Raw genomic sequence first — 13,700 nt, 5'->3', positions numbered from 1 at the left:
CCAGGAAATCTGCACTTTAGCAGCAGAAAGTTTGATTTCTAACCTTAAAGATACAATCTGTTTTCTTGGATTTGTTTCAAGCTTTGCAATGCCAGCTGCATAAAATACCACTAAGCTCTTGCACAAAGAAACATTTGTAATCATTTTACCCTGTAGCAGAAAAAATGTCTCCATTTAGACGCTCATTTTGAGTTCATAGGCATATTAAGGACAAACTTTAGATCTTCATGAGGTGTAAATGTGTGCTCCCACCCCTCCTTGGTTCTGTTTTCTGCCCTCCCATAGATTGTTCTGTATTTCAGAACATTAGAAGAGATCTTTAATGTGACAAGAAACAAAGGAAAACCACTGCGCTGCAGCAGAGATGAACTTGAGAATTGTGACCTCTCTTTATGGCCTAATCCAGCCTCTCATTGAAGTCAGTGGAAAAAGCACCCACCGATTACAGCCCCTAAAAGATGCAGTGGGTTCTGTTGGATTTTGCCCTCCTTTTGAATATAACAACTCACACTGCTAAGTATGAGGTTTTATTTATAGATTTAGAGAGATGAGGGAATGATTTCCCCATATCACTTCACATTAAATCAGTATCGGATATAAGGGTAGGACTGGAGGCAGCCAGGGCTACGTCGAGACTGCAAACCTCTTTCGAAAGAGGCTTTTTTGAAAGATACTTTTGAAAAAGCCTCTTTTGAAAATGAGTGTCTAGACTACAACCAGTACTTTCGAAAAAGCAAGCTGCTTTTTCGACAGAGAGCACCCAGGCAGTCTGAATGCTCTCTTTCAAAAAAGCACAGTTTGCATTATATAGCGCCTTTTTTCGAAAGAGCACTTTTGAAAAAAGGCGTTCTTCCTCATAAAACGAGGTTTTCTGTAGTCGAAAAAACTGCCGCATTCTTTTGATTTACTTTCAAAAGAACGCGGCAGCAGTCTAGAGGCAGGGGAAGTTTTTTCGAAAAAAGGCCACTTTTTTCGAAAAAACCCTGTAGTTTAGACACACCCTCGGGCTACGTCTACACTGGCCCCTTTTCCGGAAGAGGCATGTTAATTTCAGCGATCGCAATAGGGAAATCCGCGGGGGATTTAAATATCCCCCGCGCCATTTAAATAAAAATGTCCGCCGCTTTTTTCCGGCTTTTAGAAAAGCCGGAAAAGAGCGTCTACACTGGCCCCAATCCTCCGGAAAAAGCGCCCTTTTCCGGAGGATCTTATTCCTACTTCAAAGGATCTTTTCAAAGTAGGAATAAGATCCTCCGGAAAAGGGTGCTTTTTCCGGAGGATCGGGGCCAGTGTAGACGCTCTTTTCCGGCTTTTCTAAAAGCCGGAAAAAAGTGGTGGACATTTTTATTTAAATGCCGCGGGGGATATTTAAATCCCCTGCGGATTTCCCTATTGCGATTGCTGAAATTAACATGCCCCTTCCGGAAAAGGGGCCAGTGTAGACGTAGCCTCAGAGAATAAAAATTCCATTTTGTGACTGGCTCAGTTACAAGGCTAACATCACTTCTGGTCTCTTTGAATGCAGTCCCCCCAGGTCTTGGCCTCCTAGCCGCCACCTCTCTAGGGATGGAATCATGCAGTTCTCCCTCTCACAGACTGGACCCCAGGCTGCAGCCCCCTGGTAGTGATCATGATTATCTCAGCAGGTCTGATGTTCGCTCCAACTCCTAACAGTCGTGTTCTCTTCCAGACCCTGTATTAGACCTGCAGCCTGGGAGTTGGATTAGACCAGAGCTCCCTAGCTCTGCCTGCCTTTCACCAGCATTGCTTTACCCTCTCTAGCTTACCCAGATAGCCTTGTTCCTCCTGTTCCATAGATGGAGCAAAGGTGAGTTCCTCTCAGTCCTTGTAGCCTTTTATAGGGCCCAGCCTGGCTCTGATTGGCTGACTGCTCCCCACTCTAATTAGACAGAATTCCATAAGCCTCCTCTGGCTTGTCTGTAGCCCTCTTCATGCTGTAGTGGGCTATAATATCATTACACATCTCCTCCCTGAGCAGATGTTCAGGAAATTGTTACATGTCAGCTTTCTCAGGTTATTACATGCTTCATGTTGGTCACAGTGACAACTTTTGAGGTATCTTTTTTTTTTGTTTTTCTTTTTGTTTTTTTGTTTTTTTGTTACCAGTTGGAATAAAAACAAAACCTTCCCAACACTTTTTATGAAATGGATTTGAGTGCAAACATACATTTTTATATCAAAGAGGTCAGATATTTGATTCTCTCTCTCTCGTTCTCTCTCTCTCTTTTTCTGGTCACTTCTGACCAGAGAGCTTTAGATCTTAGGAATCCTCCCATCAAAAATGTCATCATAATTTATATGCATATGCAAGCATTTCAGAATATTGTGACCAAAATACATTGCGTCTGAAAAGCTCTGACTGGCTGTAGTTGGGACGTATGTAAATAAGTGGTGGGCAACCATCAAAAGTACAACAAAACATATTGTTTAAATCAGTAACAATTTTCCAAATTCATGTTGCTTAAATACTTGAATTTGTGCATCACAGCACATTTATATTCGATATAACTGCGTAACTTATCATGAGGCTGCAACCTTTTCATCACTTGAGCCAGGTTCTGATCTCTGCTTCACTGCTGTAATTGAAAACAGGTCCCACGTGTACAAATACAGAGAATCCTTCCTTACGCAACTATCTCAGCAACCGGATCTGAGCATTCTCCCATAGAATCATTTATGGCTAGGTTATACAATTTAGGCATAACACTGCTTTGGGAACTGCACTTATACCTGACTTATTTACTCCCCCTCTCCCTTCCTCCGCCCCTTGAACTATATCCTTGCATAAGGGCCAGTTATAATTTAGCCCCAACTAATACAGTTTAATACCAAAGAAGCCCTTTAAATAAGTGCTGTAGCCTGGACCAAGAAAAAATGTGAAAAAAATATATTTAACTGGACAAAGGACTTCATATGCTTCCTGATGCAATGAAGATTAAAACCTCATGGTAGCAATGTGAATTGGCCAATGAAAATAGAAAATTTAAGATCACATATATAGAAGTCAACTGAGGATTCAGTATACATCAGTATTTACCAGGCAGCCTACGTCTGCTTTGGTAAACCTTCATAACTAGATACTAAAGGCTCTGCGCTTTCTCCCAAAACTGTGATCACAGTCTTCAGAACTGTGAGAAGCTTTCTTTGATAAACCGGAGAAAAGCGCCAGTCTTTCAAGTAGGAATAAAAGATCCTCCGGAAAAGGGTTTATTTTCCAGAGAATCACGTCTAGACTGGCGCTTTTCTCCGGCTTATCCCCAAGCCGGAAAAAAGCGGCAGCCATGTTAATGCAAATGCCGCGGGGGATATTTAAATCCCCCGCGGATTTGCCTATTCCAAAGTGTCTAATCTGCACCCCTTTTCCGGAAAAAGGGGTGCAGTGTAGACACAGCCAACAAGTCAGCCCACAATGATGCCCAGAATTTAAAGGGCCTGGTAACAGTGACTGGGAGCTCCAGGCCCTTTTGAAACACCAGGCCCAGGGGCAATTGTCCCCTTTGCCTCCTCCACCCCGTTCATGAGCCTGTCCTAGGCTCACATATTGAAAGGTATTCGGGTATTGCTGTGCTCAGCACAGGAGCGGCTCGAGGAGAGCTGCTGGCAACTGGCGCCCTAGGCAGAATGCGTGATCGGCGCCCCCACCCTCAATGGCGTGACATCATCATTGGGTGCCACGTTAGACGCGGTGCCCGAGGCAACTGCTGAGGTTGCCCACATCCACGGGCCACCCCTGCCTCAGCATTGCCGTGCCTAGCCAATATAGGAACTCAAGTCTCATTTTTAAAAGGGTTTAGGCATTGCAAACCTAAATCCCCCAATTGTCAGTGGGATTTTGGCTTCTAAATTCTGACATTTCTTTTGAAAATGAGATTGAGGCTATGTACACACTACAGCTCATATTGATATATGCTGTGTCACTCAGGGGTGAGAATAAGCCACTTGCCTGAACTTCATAAATTACAATGACCTCAGTGCTGGTGGGGACAGTGCTATGTCAGTGGGAGAGATTCTGCTGCCAACCTCGCTACCACCGCTTGTCGGGGGCTGGAATAATTAAGTTGCTGAGAAAGCTGTTCCCTGTCAGCTTTGAGCATCTCCACTAGCTCTAATGCCACTGTCCTCACTGAAGCCAATATCACCCACAAAGAAGCAATGAGCCTTCGTGCACCAACCCCCCTGCTTTGTGTGCAGGTGCCAGACTCTTGCCTCCCAAAACAAGTCTTCTCCTCTCCTCTCAGTTCACCCATGGTCAGAGATCGTGGGATGGTCAGAGAAAACACTGTGAAGATACGTTGAAAACAGATTTCAAGAAAGCTGCTGTGAGCATCACAAACTGGGAAGAACAAGCCACAAACCAACTTCAAAGATGCCACATCCTCCATCAGGCAGTGGCCCACTTCAAGGAAAAGCACCTTGCCCTTGAAGCTGGACAGAGAAGGTGCATATACACAGCACTGTAAGTCAAAATAAAATATGCAATTTGAGCTAGGAAAATTGTACATCTTATTTTGATGCTATTTCGAAATAGCTTATTTCATCATTTAGCGCTGTCTACACAGCACCAAATTTCGAAATAAAGAGCTATTCTGAAACATCCCTTACTCGTAGAATGAGGTTGACAGGGTCATTGGAATAGTGAGCCTGAAGTAACTGGCTTGCTGTGAAGACGCAGGATAGCTATTTCAGGATACTCCAGTATCCTGAAAATAGCATTGCAGTGTAGACGTACCCAGAGGGTGCATCTAGACTGGCAAGATTTTGCGCAAAAGCGGCCGCCTGTCTACATTGGCCGCAAGTATTTGCACAAGAGCACTGACTTTGTACTGTACAACATCAGTGGTTCTTGTGCAAATACTCCAACGCTCCCGCTCAGGGATAGGCCCTCTTGCGCAAGTATTCTTGCGCAAGAGGGCCAGTGTAGACAGCCAAGTTAATTTCTTGCGCAAGAAAGCCCAATGGCTAAAATGGCCATCGGAGCTTTCTTGCGCAAGAGAGCATCTACACTGGCATGGATGCTTTTGCACAAAAGCAAATCTTTTGTGCAAAGGCACATGCCAGTATAGACGCTCTCTTGCGCAAATATTTTTAACGGAAAAACTTTTCCATTAAAAGTATTTGCAGAAAATCATTCCAGTCTAAATGCAGCCTCAGAGAGAGAAGAAGGGGGAAAGAAAGAACTTTGTCCCAACAGGCAGCAGACTCAGCAGAAAAAGTCTGTACCTTCTGCGGGTAAATCTTTGATTCCAGGATTGGACTCCTGCGTCATCCCAGGACCCTTATGTAAATCCATGGCAGCGATCATCCTTGAATCAAGGGAACACCGATGACAATAGCAACCACACAACTGCACCACTGTAAGCTCTGTTGTGTAGCCATTGCCTTAGACTCTTAAATCAGTTCAGGCCTTGCAAGATTTGAGGGCAGCAAGTCTTAAATACCTTTAACAATCTGGGACCTAGTGGCTTAGCCTTTATGTGCATTACCTTTCTGTCTGCAGATTTCCTCACCAGCCAGTGTCAGCCATTCTGGGGTGTCAACAACACTATAAACTGAGAGGAATGAGGTCAGCATGCCCCACCGGTTGAAATCTCAATACCACTTCGGAGAACCAGATGGTTTTTTGTTTGTTTGTTGGTGTGTGGTTGCCACGAACTCAAAGTGACTGACACATGCATTAAAAACTTGGTTTGGGCAGGTTTGAGTCATAGAAATGTTCAAAGCTACAAGTTTAACCTCTCTAGTCCAGCACCCTCAGGACCTGACTGGTTCTGAACCAGAGAATTTTGTGGACCATGGGAGGTCACTATTCTACTTACTGGGATGTTAGAAGACATATAGGGATAATTTAGAGCTCAATAACAACACAGAACACTTGAGAGCCAGAACTGGTGGCTGGAAACAAACTTTATGGGACTGCAGGAAACTTGGCCACACACATGAAAAGTGGACATCCAGCTAACTAAAATCATTCTGGACAACATGTTTCTGGACCAGAGAGTTCTGGACTAGAGAGGTTCAACTTGCAAATTAGCCTATGAATCCCCAGAAGTGATCTCCTGCCTAACTGTTCATTCAAATGTGAAAGTGCTAAATTAAATAAAAATTCTCCTCCTACAAAACTAGATTTTTTTTCCTTTGTTTTTCCTTTGTTTTGAGGTACAGAGGAAGAAGCTGGGCAGGGATCAGTTCCCCTTCCCATTTGGCAATCTCAGACTAAAAAAAATCAGGATTGTCTTTGCAAGGAAAACCAAGGGAAACGTTCCCATATTTCTAGAACACTTGGTATAAGCGCTCAAATCATGTTTAGAAATGACATAAAGAATATCTTCCCAAAATATTATAGTATTAAAGCTGTTTGTAATTACTTCCTTTATGAATGTATTATTCAGAAACAGAATGGCTCCTACATTTGAGTGATGAGGTTTTGGTAAAATAATATGTAAATAGTCTGTGATCAGACATGTTCTATTGAATAGAGAAAAAAACTTTCAAATATTGTTTTATTTTCACCATTATACGGTGCTTGGGTCAGTTAGGCTATTTTAATCCCGTATTTTCCATGCATTGATATTTTTCAAAGAAGGCCAATGTTCACTCTTCGTTTTACAATGTTAACTCTTTTTCTCCCTCTAAGGCATAGCAGTGGCTTCTGCTAGCACAGCTAGCTGGCACTGCTTTACTTCAGCACTTTGTGCAATTCCTTTCTCTGGTCTACAGTAGGAACTTCAGTACATAACCACTGGGAATAAGTTAGCCTTGATGCTACTTGAAAAAGGTTCCTTTTTGTAGCATCCCAGCTCTCATTTCTGTCTCCCTTATATCTTCGTCTGCTACAGGATCAAGTAGTCTTGTATTTGTCATAGCCCGGATTCACTTAACACTTAGTAGTTCAGGCCTCTGTTCTGCTTCGGGGCAGAAAATGATGTGTGAGGGGGTGCGTGGGGACATTCATTTAATACAATTTAGCATCTAGGGAAGCTGTTGAAGGCACAACACAGCACTCACTGCCTTATCTCTGTCTCCTAGCAGACATAGCCATTCTCCAAGGTAATGCTTGCTGAGAATCTATTTGCATACTGCACGTAAGGGCTTAGTACCACTGCAGAAGCATCCAGCATGTAAGTGTGTCTCCTTTACATGCCTTCTTTTGGGTGTTACAGACCCTTATGAACACATAGTGGTGCAGACAGGGCTGCTGACAAGTGGGGGTGGCAAATGGAGTAATTGCCCCAGAGCTCTGAAATTTAAAAAGGCCTGGGGCTCCAGGAGGGCCACCACTGTTATCACAGCAGCAGCAGTGGTTGGAGCCCTGGGCCCTTAAATTGTCACCGGAGCCCCGAGTAGCATGGTTTGGGTGATGCTGAGGACTGGGTGGGGGAGGCTAGCCCCTAGCCCTGCCCCTTCTATCCAAAGCTCCACTCCTCCTGAGGGGCCCCAAAGCGAAGCCCTTCTCCCCACACACACACCTTTCCGAGGCCCAGCAAAGTCGGTGTTGCCAACACATCTGCTGGGCTTGTGTGCACATCCCAGCAGGTTTGCACCTCCTGTCCACAAGGGTCTGCACATTGCAGGATTGTGTGTGTAGCTCTCTGTGCAGCTCTTCTCATGAAAATAAGCTGTTCCGTACACAGCGGCCTATTCTCAGTGCAGATGGGAGGGTGAACAGGCATGCAAAGATTGCTGAAGGAAAAGACAAGAGATTTTCCCCAGGATTTAGGATTAGTCAATATCTGGTCCATAAATCACTCTCAAACCTCAACGGAAAGAGTGTAACGAAGTACAAGCTATGTGCCAACATAATGCAATTCCCCCTCCCCACCTTGTGTCACTTCACCTTTTCTTATCATTTGCCTGACAGCAGACTCAAACTTGAAAGCGCTCATTACCAAGCATAGTTGTTACTTGGAGTAATCCCAGTGGTAGTGAGCATTATGCTTAGTGTTAAGTATCCACAGAGTCTGGTCCATTGATTTGTAAGCTCCTCAGGATACGGACCTTTTCTTAGCGCTTTTACCTGTGAAGAATCATGCACACCTGTGGCACACTGATAGGAAAACTCAGCAAATAACCTAAAATTGCCCAGTCAAAGATTAGTCTGATTAAATAGCTTAATTGTTGCTTGATATTGATGACATTCACAAAGTGATATTTTAAATATGTATTTACCAGTTTCTTAGAATTTCATATCATTTTCCATTGATTCTTAGAAATTTTGTTTCTATATTTTGATAGTTTTCTAACCAAAGATTGCTTACCTATGAGTCATGGACTTGTGCATTACATGAGGGCTTATCAATCAAATTGCTAATTCCTGACCAAAAGTTGACCCAATCTCTCTCATATCCTAGGAGACAGCAGTGATGCAGTATTAAAACCTTATCGTGTTAGTGGATCTGAAGAGGGATGAATTCCTGTAATATTAAACCCCTCCTTGCCATACACTAGCTTAAGTATCTCCGAGTAAAATATTTTTGAAATGTGGGGAAGCCAAATAATTCTAATTCTTTATTTTTTATTTTTTAGCAAGAGAAAAAAAATGCAAGGCCTTAAGGATCACGCAGTGGTACTCCATTCAGTATGTTTTTTGCCACAGGTGGCAAATGTTCAAAGGTGTTATACCAGATTGATTCCAGAATTAAATTTAAGATGAATCATAGAATCATAGAATACTGACCAAATACTGTCTAGACCATCCTTGATAGACATTTATCTAACCTACTCTTAAATATCTCCAGAGATGGGGATTCTACAAGCTCTCTGGGCAATTTATTCCAGTGTTTGACTACCCTGACAGTTAGGAACTTTTTCCTAATGTCCAACCTAAATCTCCCTTGCTGCAGTTTAAGCCCATTGCTTCTTATTCTATCCTCAGAGGCCAAGATGAACAAGTTTTCTCCCTCCTCCTTATGACACCCTTTTAGATACCTGAAAATGGCTATCATGTCCCCCCTCAGTCTTCTTTTCTAAACTAAACAAACCCGATTCTTTCAGCCTTCCTTCATCGGTCATGTTCGCTACACCTTTAAGCATTCTTGTTGCTCTTCTCTGGACTCTCTCCAATTTCTCCACATCTTTTTTGAAATGCAGTGCCCAGAACTGGACACTATACTCCAACTGAGGCCTAAGCAGCACAGAGTAGAGCGGAAGAATGACTTCTCGTGTCTTGCTCACAACACACCTGTTAATGCATCCCAGAATCATGTTTGCTTTTTTTGCAACAGGATCACACTGCTGACTCATATTCAGCTTGTGGTCCACTATAACTCCTAGATCCCTTTCTGCCATACTCCTTCCTAGACAGTCGCTTCCCATTCTGTATGTGTGAAACTGATTGTTCCTTCCTAAGTGGAGCACTTTACATTTGTCTTTATTAAACTTCATCCTATTTACCTCAGACCATTTCTCCAATTTGTCCAGATCATTTTGAATTATGACCCTATCCTCCAGAGCAGTCGCAACCCCTCCCAGCTTGGTATCATCTGCAAACTTAATAAGCGTACTTTCTATATCAATATCTAAATAGTTGATGAAGATATTGAAGAGAGACGGTTCCAGAACAGACCCCTGCAGAACCCCACTTTTTATACTTTCCAGCAGGATTGTGAACCATTAATAACTACTCTCTGAGTATGGTTATCCAAGCCAGTTATGCACCCACCTTATAGTAGCCCCATCTAAGTTGTATTTGCCTAGTTTATTGATAAGAATATCATGCGAGACCGTATCAAACGCCTTACTAAAGTCTAGCTATACCACATCCACCGCTTCTCCCTTATCCACAAGACTCATTATCCTATCAAAGAAAGCTATCAGATCAGTTTGACATGGTTTATTCTTTACAAATCCATGCTGGCTGTTCCCTATCACCTTGCCACCTTCCCAGTGTTTACAGATGATTTCCTTAATTACTTGCTCCATTATCTTCCCTGGCTCAGAAGTTAAACTAACTAGTCTGTAGTTTCCTGGGCTGTTCTTATTTCCCTTTTTATAAATGGGCACTATATCTGCCCTTTTCCAGTCTTCTGGAATCTCTCCTGTAGATGAAACAACCTCATTCTACTCGTACTTGTCTACACTAAAGAGATCAACCCTCTGAATGGTTAATCTTCTAGCATTCGATTTAGCGGGTCTAGTGTAGACCTCCAAATCGAACACTGTGGGAAGCCCCTGCCAGCGCTATGTACTCCTCATTCTTGTGAAGAGTATGGGAAGCTGATAGGAGCATGTGCTCCCGCTGGCCTCTCAGAATGTAGATACCACTGTGGCACAGCTTAAGACCAGCCAAATCCAGCTACACATTTTGTATAGCTGGGTAGCAAATTTTAAGTTGACCTGCCTGATCTAGTGTAGACCTAGGCCTAGGTTTTAATGCTCAAAGCTATTAATCCCAAATTATCATCAGAAAACATGCAAGAAAGACATAAAAAGATCAGGCTATCTAAGCTTTCAAACAGAAAGTCATGTCAAACCTGTCATCCCCCCATCACTTGCTATAAATGGAGCCCCATAATTTCATTATGGTCTATTATAATTCCGTTTGTTTACCCCAACCTGTAATTTCTCTTCATTTACAAAAGAAGTTTTAAAGAACTGCTTTTGTTGGCCATTGCACAAAGCAATCTTAAAATAGAATAAACTCAATAGGAACACCACCCAAATTAATTCTCGAGGCAAGCTGTAATATTTTTGAATGCTTCCTCACATCTGGCTGTTGTAAGCAGTGTTTAATGTAGCATGCATGCCAAGCACTGTGATTGGAGCCATCCCACAAAACTAGAGTTTAGATGCAGGCGTTGAAAGCTAGGAGTTTGTGGTTAGTTAATGAACTCCAGACAGTTGCAGTAGTAAAGAAGCAAGTACAAATAAGAAGAGGAAGGAAGAGGCACAAATAGCAGCAGGGATTAAAGAGCAAGGGTTTCTTTCTTTCTTTCTTTCTTTCTCAAACTGGCATTTCAATAATTGGTCTGACTTGACTTTCATCATCTCTTCACTGTGAGATAGTGAAGTATCATTGAGATGGTATACTGTATATTGGCAAGAAAATCAAATGGATTTTATAACATGCCTTAACTCAACCAGTGAGGAATAGCCATCTTTACAAGCCCAAAACTATGCTAGTGTGCAACATCATGAGGGATTTTACAGGCACGAAATATAGAAAATTGAACGTAGCAGTTGCAAAAAGGATACTGAATTCTCCAGTGCAAGGCTTTGAGTTTGCCACAGTACATTCTTTTACGCTGCTCTAGTTTTATGTATCATTGCTGGTAATGCAGACCAAAGTGTCTCACTATATAACCTGGGTCCAATTTACAAAAACAGTGTCTCAAATGGCTAATGCAAAATGCAGAATGCATGCATGGGTGCAAACTGACAATGGTATGTACAAAATGTTAGCTCCATCTGTCCACATTGGGGCTACTTTCTGCAATTATTATTTTGTGTGCCTTGTGAAGTGCCTAGGAGCTCCAGACATTGTGACAAACACAGACCAAAAAGACAGCCTCTGCCCCAATGAGTTATAACAGTATCTATCCACAGTAACTTCCAGGTGGTCACCATTAAAATATGTAAGGTATTGATGGCTTTGGGCAATTTATTCATGGAATCATGCAGTCATAAATAGCAACAGACATACTTCATCTAAAAGTAAGATTTTTAGGGTTACCATTGTAGAATAGCACATAATCTAATATATATCTAAAAGTTCAAACAGCTTTATGTTGTATATGCAACTTTGCTGGTGGTAATAAACCTTGTTTGGCAATATAATAGAAGCCACAAATAACATTTTATGCCTTTTCCCCCTGTACCTCACCGGTTCAGAGGTCTCCCCTCACAAGACCAATAGAAGGTGTTTTATAATGGTATCTTAACATTTCCTGATGAGCAGCAGTTTTAAACTGCACCCCTCTTGATGATCTTTTGAGGCTCCATTAAGAGTGGCTATGGCACTTGAGCATAAAAGATTATCCTACATTTTTCTTAAAATCCCTTTGTGATGGGTTGCAGTCATGGAAGACCCCTTGTGATTGTTCTCTGTGTGCTGATTATGACACTGACACTCTCCTTCTTGCTCTCTGGGGCTCCCCAAGATCCTATCCTGATGGGCCAGATTCTATGGCCCTCCCATACCCCCGGGTTGTTTGGGTCCATTCCTCCTGTTCCACTCCCTCACCCTCCATCATCCAAAGTCGTGGCCTACCCAAGTGGGTCCTTCTGGCTATGCCACAAAGGGTCACCTAGTCTAACCCCTTCAGACCAGAATCTGTTGAACCTTGATGTTTAACCACATGATTTAATGCAAAAAAATAGTCAGTGCACTATTTATTACTATATACTATGCAAAGGAAAAAATCCAAATGTATTCATATTTCACAAACTCCTTTAACTGAGTGATTTATCATGTCTTCTCAAAATACATCATTAAGATGATCATATGCATTTACAGAGGCAGCAAAGCCAGAGCTAGAAACTCATTTTATGATATTTTAGTCCCTGTTTTCTAAGGCGCTGTTTTGCCATGATTTAGTGCTTGTGTACATCAGTTATAAGAAAATGTCACATTTGATATCCTCATTTTTTCTCTTTTCATTGCTGATTGGTATAATTTATATGAATACTTTAAACCCCCCACTGTGTATAGACTACTTGGAATGCACATATAATTACAAACCTTTTTTCCCATCTTTATGTGGCTATGTGGATGTGGAAAAAAACTTTTTTTAAAGCTATTTTAGTTATATTGATGAAATACATATTCATTTTGGATGCTTAGGTATTTTAGTCATTATTACAGAGTGTGTCTCTCCAATAAGCATTTTTGAGGAATTAGGAAAGCCAAAGTAATACAAAGTGAATAAATAGCATAAAGATTACAGTATTGTAAAGCACAATGTAAAAAAGGGGAAGAATTTATTGCTATGTTGGAAGCATGAACAGTAGTTTGAACTTGGTTTCCAAGAGCAGATTTCCATGGTTTAATAATGCTGGAAGAGATCAATGTTCTTGGTGATGAGCAGGTTGCTGGGCCTAGGAAAAGGAAAAAAATGTTTTTTAGTTAACATTAGCTCTCTGCTACAGAGCTCTGCAGTATGTTAGATCTTGGGGTTGACCGTGGCTGCAGCTGAATATAAAAATGTAGCACATCTGCATACTAAGGAAACATTTCCACTGTCTGCAATGTTCAAAAACAAGGATCAAGCAAAGAAAATATTGCAGCTTTAATTTTCAGCAAGGCTTAAACTCAGCCTTTGATTTTTCTCCCGTGAATAATTATTGAATTCATTTTACTACATTCATGTAGAGGTTGAAGTACCTTTCCCAATCCTACCTGGTTATGCATGTGTTTAACTTCTCTTTTGTGAGTTCTCAAGGGCTGTCAACTGTCTAATGGCACAAAACTGAACACCTCTGCCCTGTCCATACCCCCCCACACTTTTCCTGAGGCCCTGCCCATGTCCTGCCCCTGCCCACCACTCACTACAACCCCCTGCTCCCTTTGTTCTCCCCCACCCTCACTTTCACCAGGCTGGCACAGGAGGGTTGGGAGCTGAGGCAGCATGAGGGCTCCAGCTGGTGGTGCAGTCTCTGGGTGGAACCAGAAATGAGAGGTTCAGAGTGCAAGAGAGGATGCCAGGCTGCGGCAGGAGGCTGATGATGGGGAGGGCTCCAGCTGG

General features: G+C 42.3%; 1 protein-coding gene and 1 long non-coding RNA gene across 2 annotated transcripts in view; one reads left to right on the top strand and one right to left on the bottom strand.

Moving 5' to 3' along the window:
* The window catches only part of CDH4 (cadherin 4), an 821,769-nt gene that overhangs the window by 572,272 nt on the left and 235,797 nt on the right, over positions 1-13,700 (top strand). The gene's annotated exons all lie outside the window — the stretch shown is intronic.
* Positions 12,332-13,700, bottom strand: part of LOC142818838 (uncharacterized) — a 49,901-nt gene continuing 48,532 nt past the window's right edge. The window contains exon 2 of the long non-coding RNA XR_012896494.2: positions 12,332-13,053. This is a non-coding gene — a long non-coding RNA (uncharacterized LOC142818838). The remainder of the gene's footprint in view (positions 13,054-13,700) is intronic.

The sequence above is a fragment of the Pelodiscus sinensis genome, chromosome 17 (assembly GCF_052426305.1).
Source record: "Pelodiscus sinensis isolate ZL-2025 chromosome 17, ASM5242630v1, whole genome shotgun sequence".
NCBI classification, from domain to species: Eukaryota; Metazoa; Chordata; order Testudines; family Trionychidae; genus Pelodiscus; species Pelodiscus sinensis.
The sequence above is the reverse complement of the archived record's forward strand: the minus strand, read 5'-3'. Positions and strand labels throughout refer to the sequence as shown.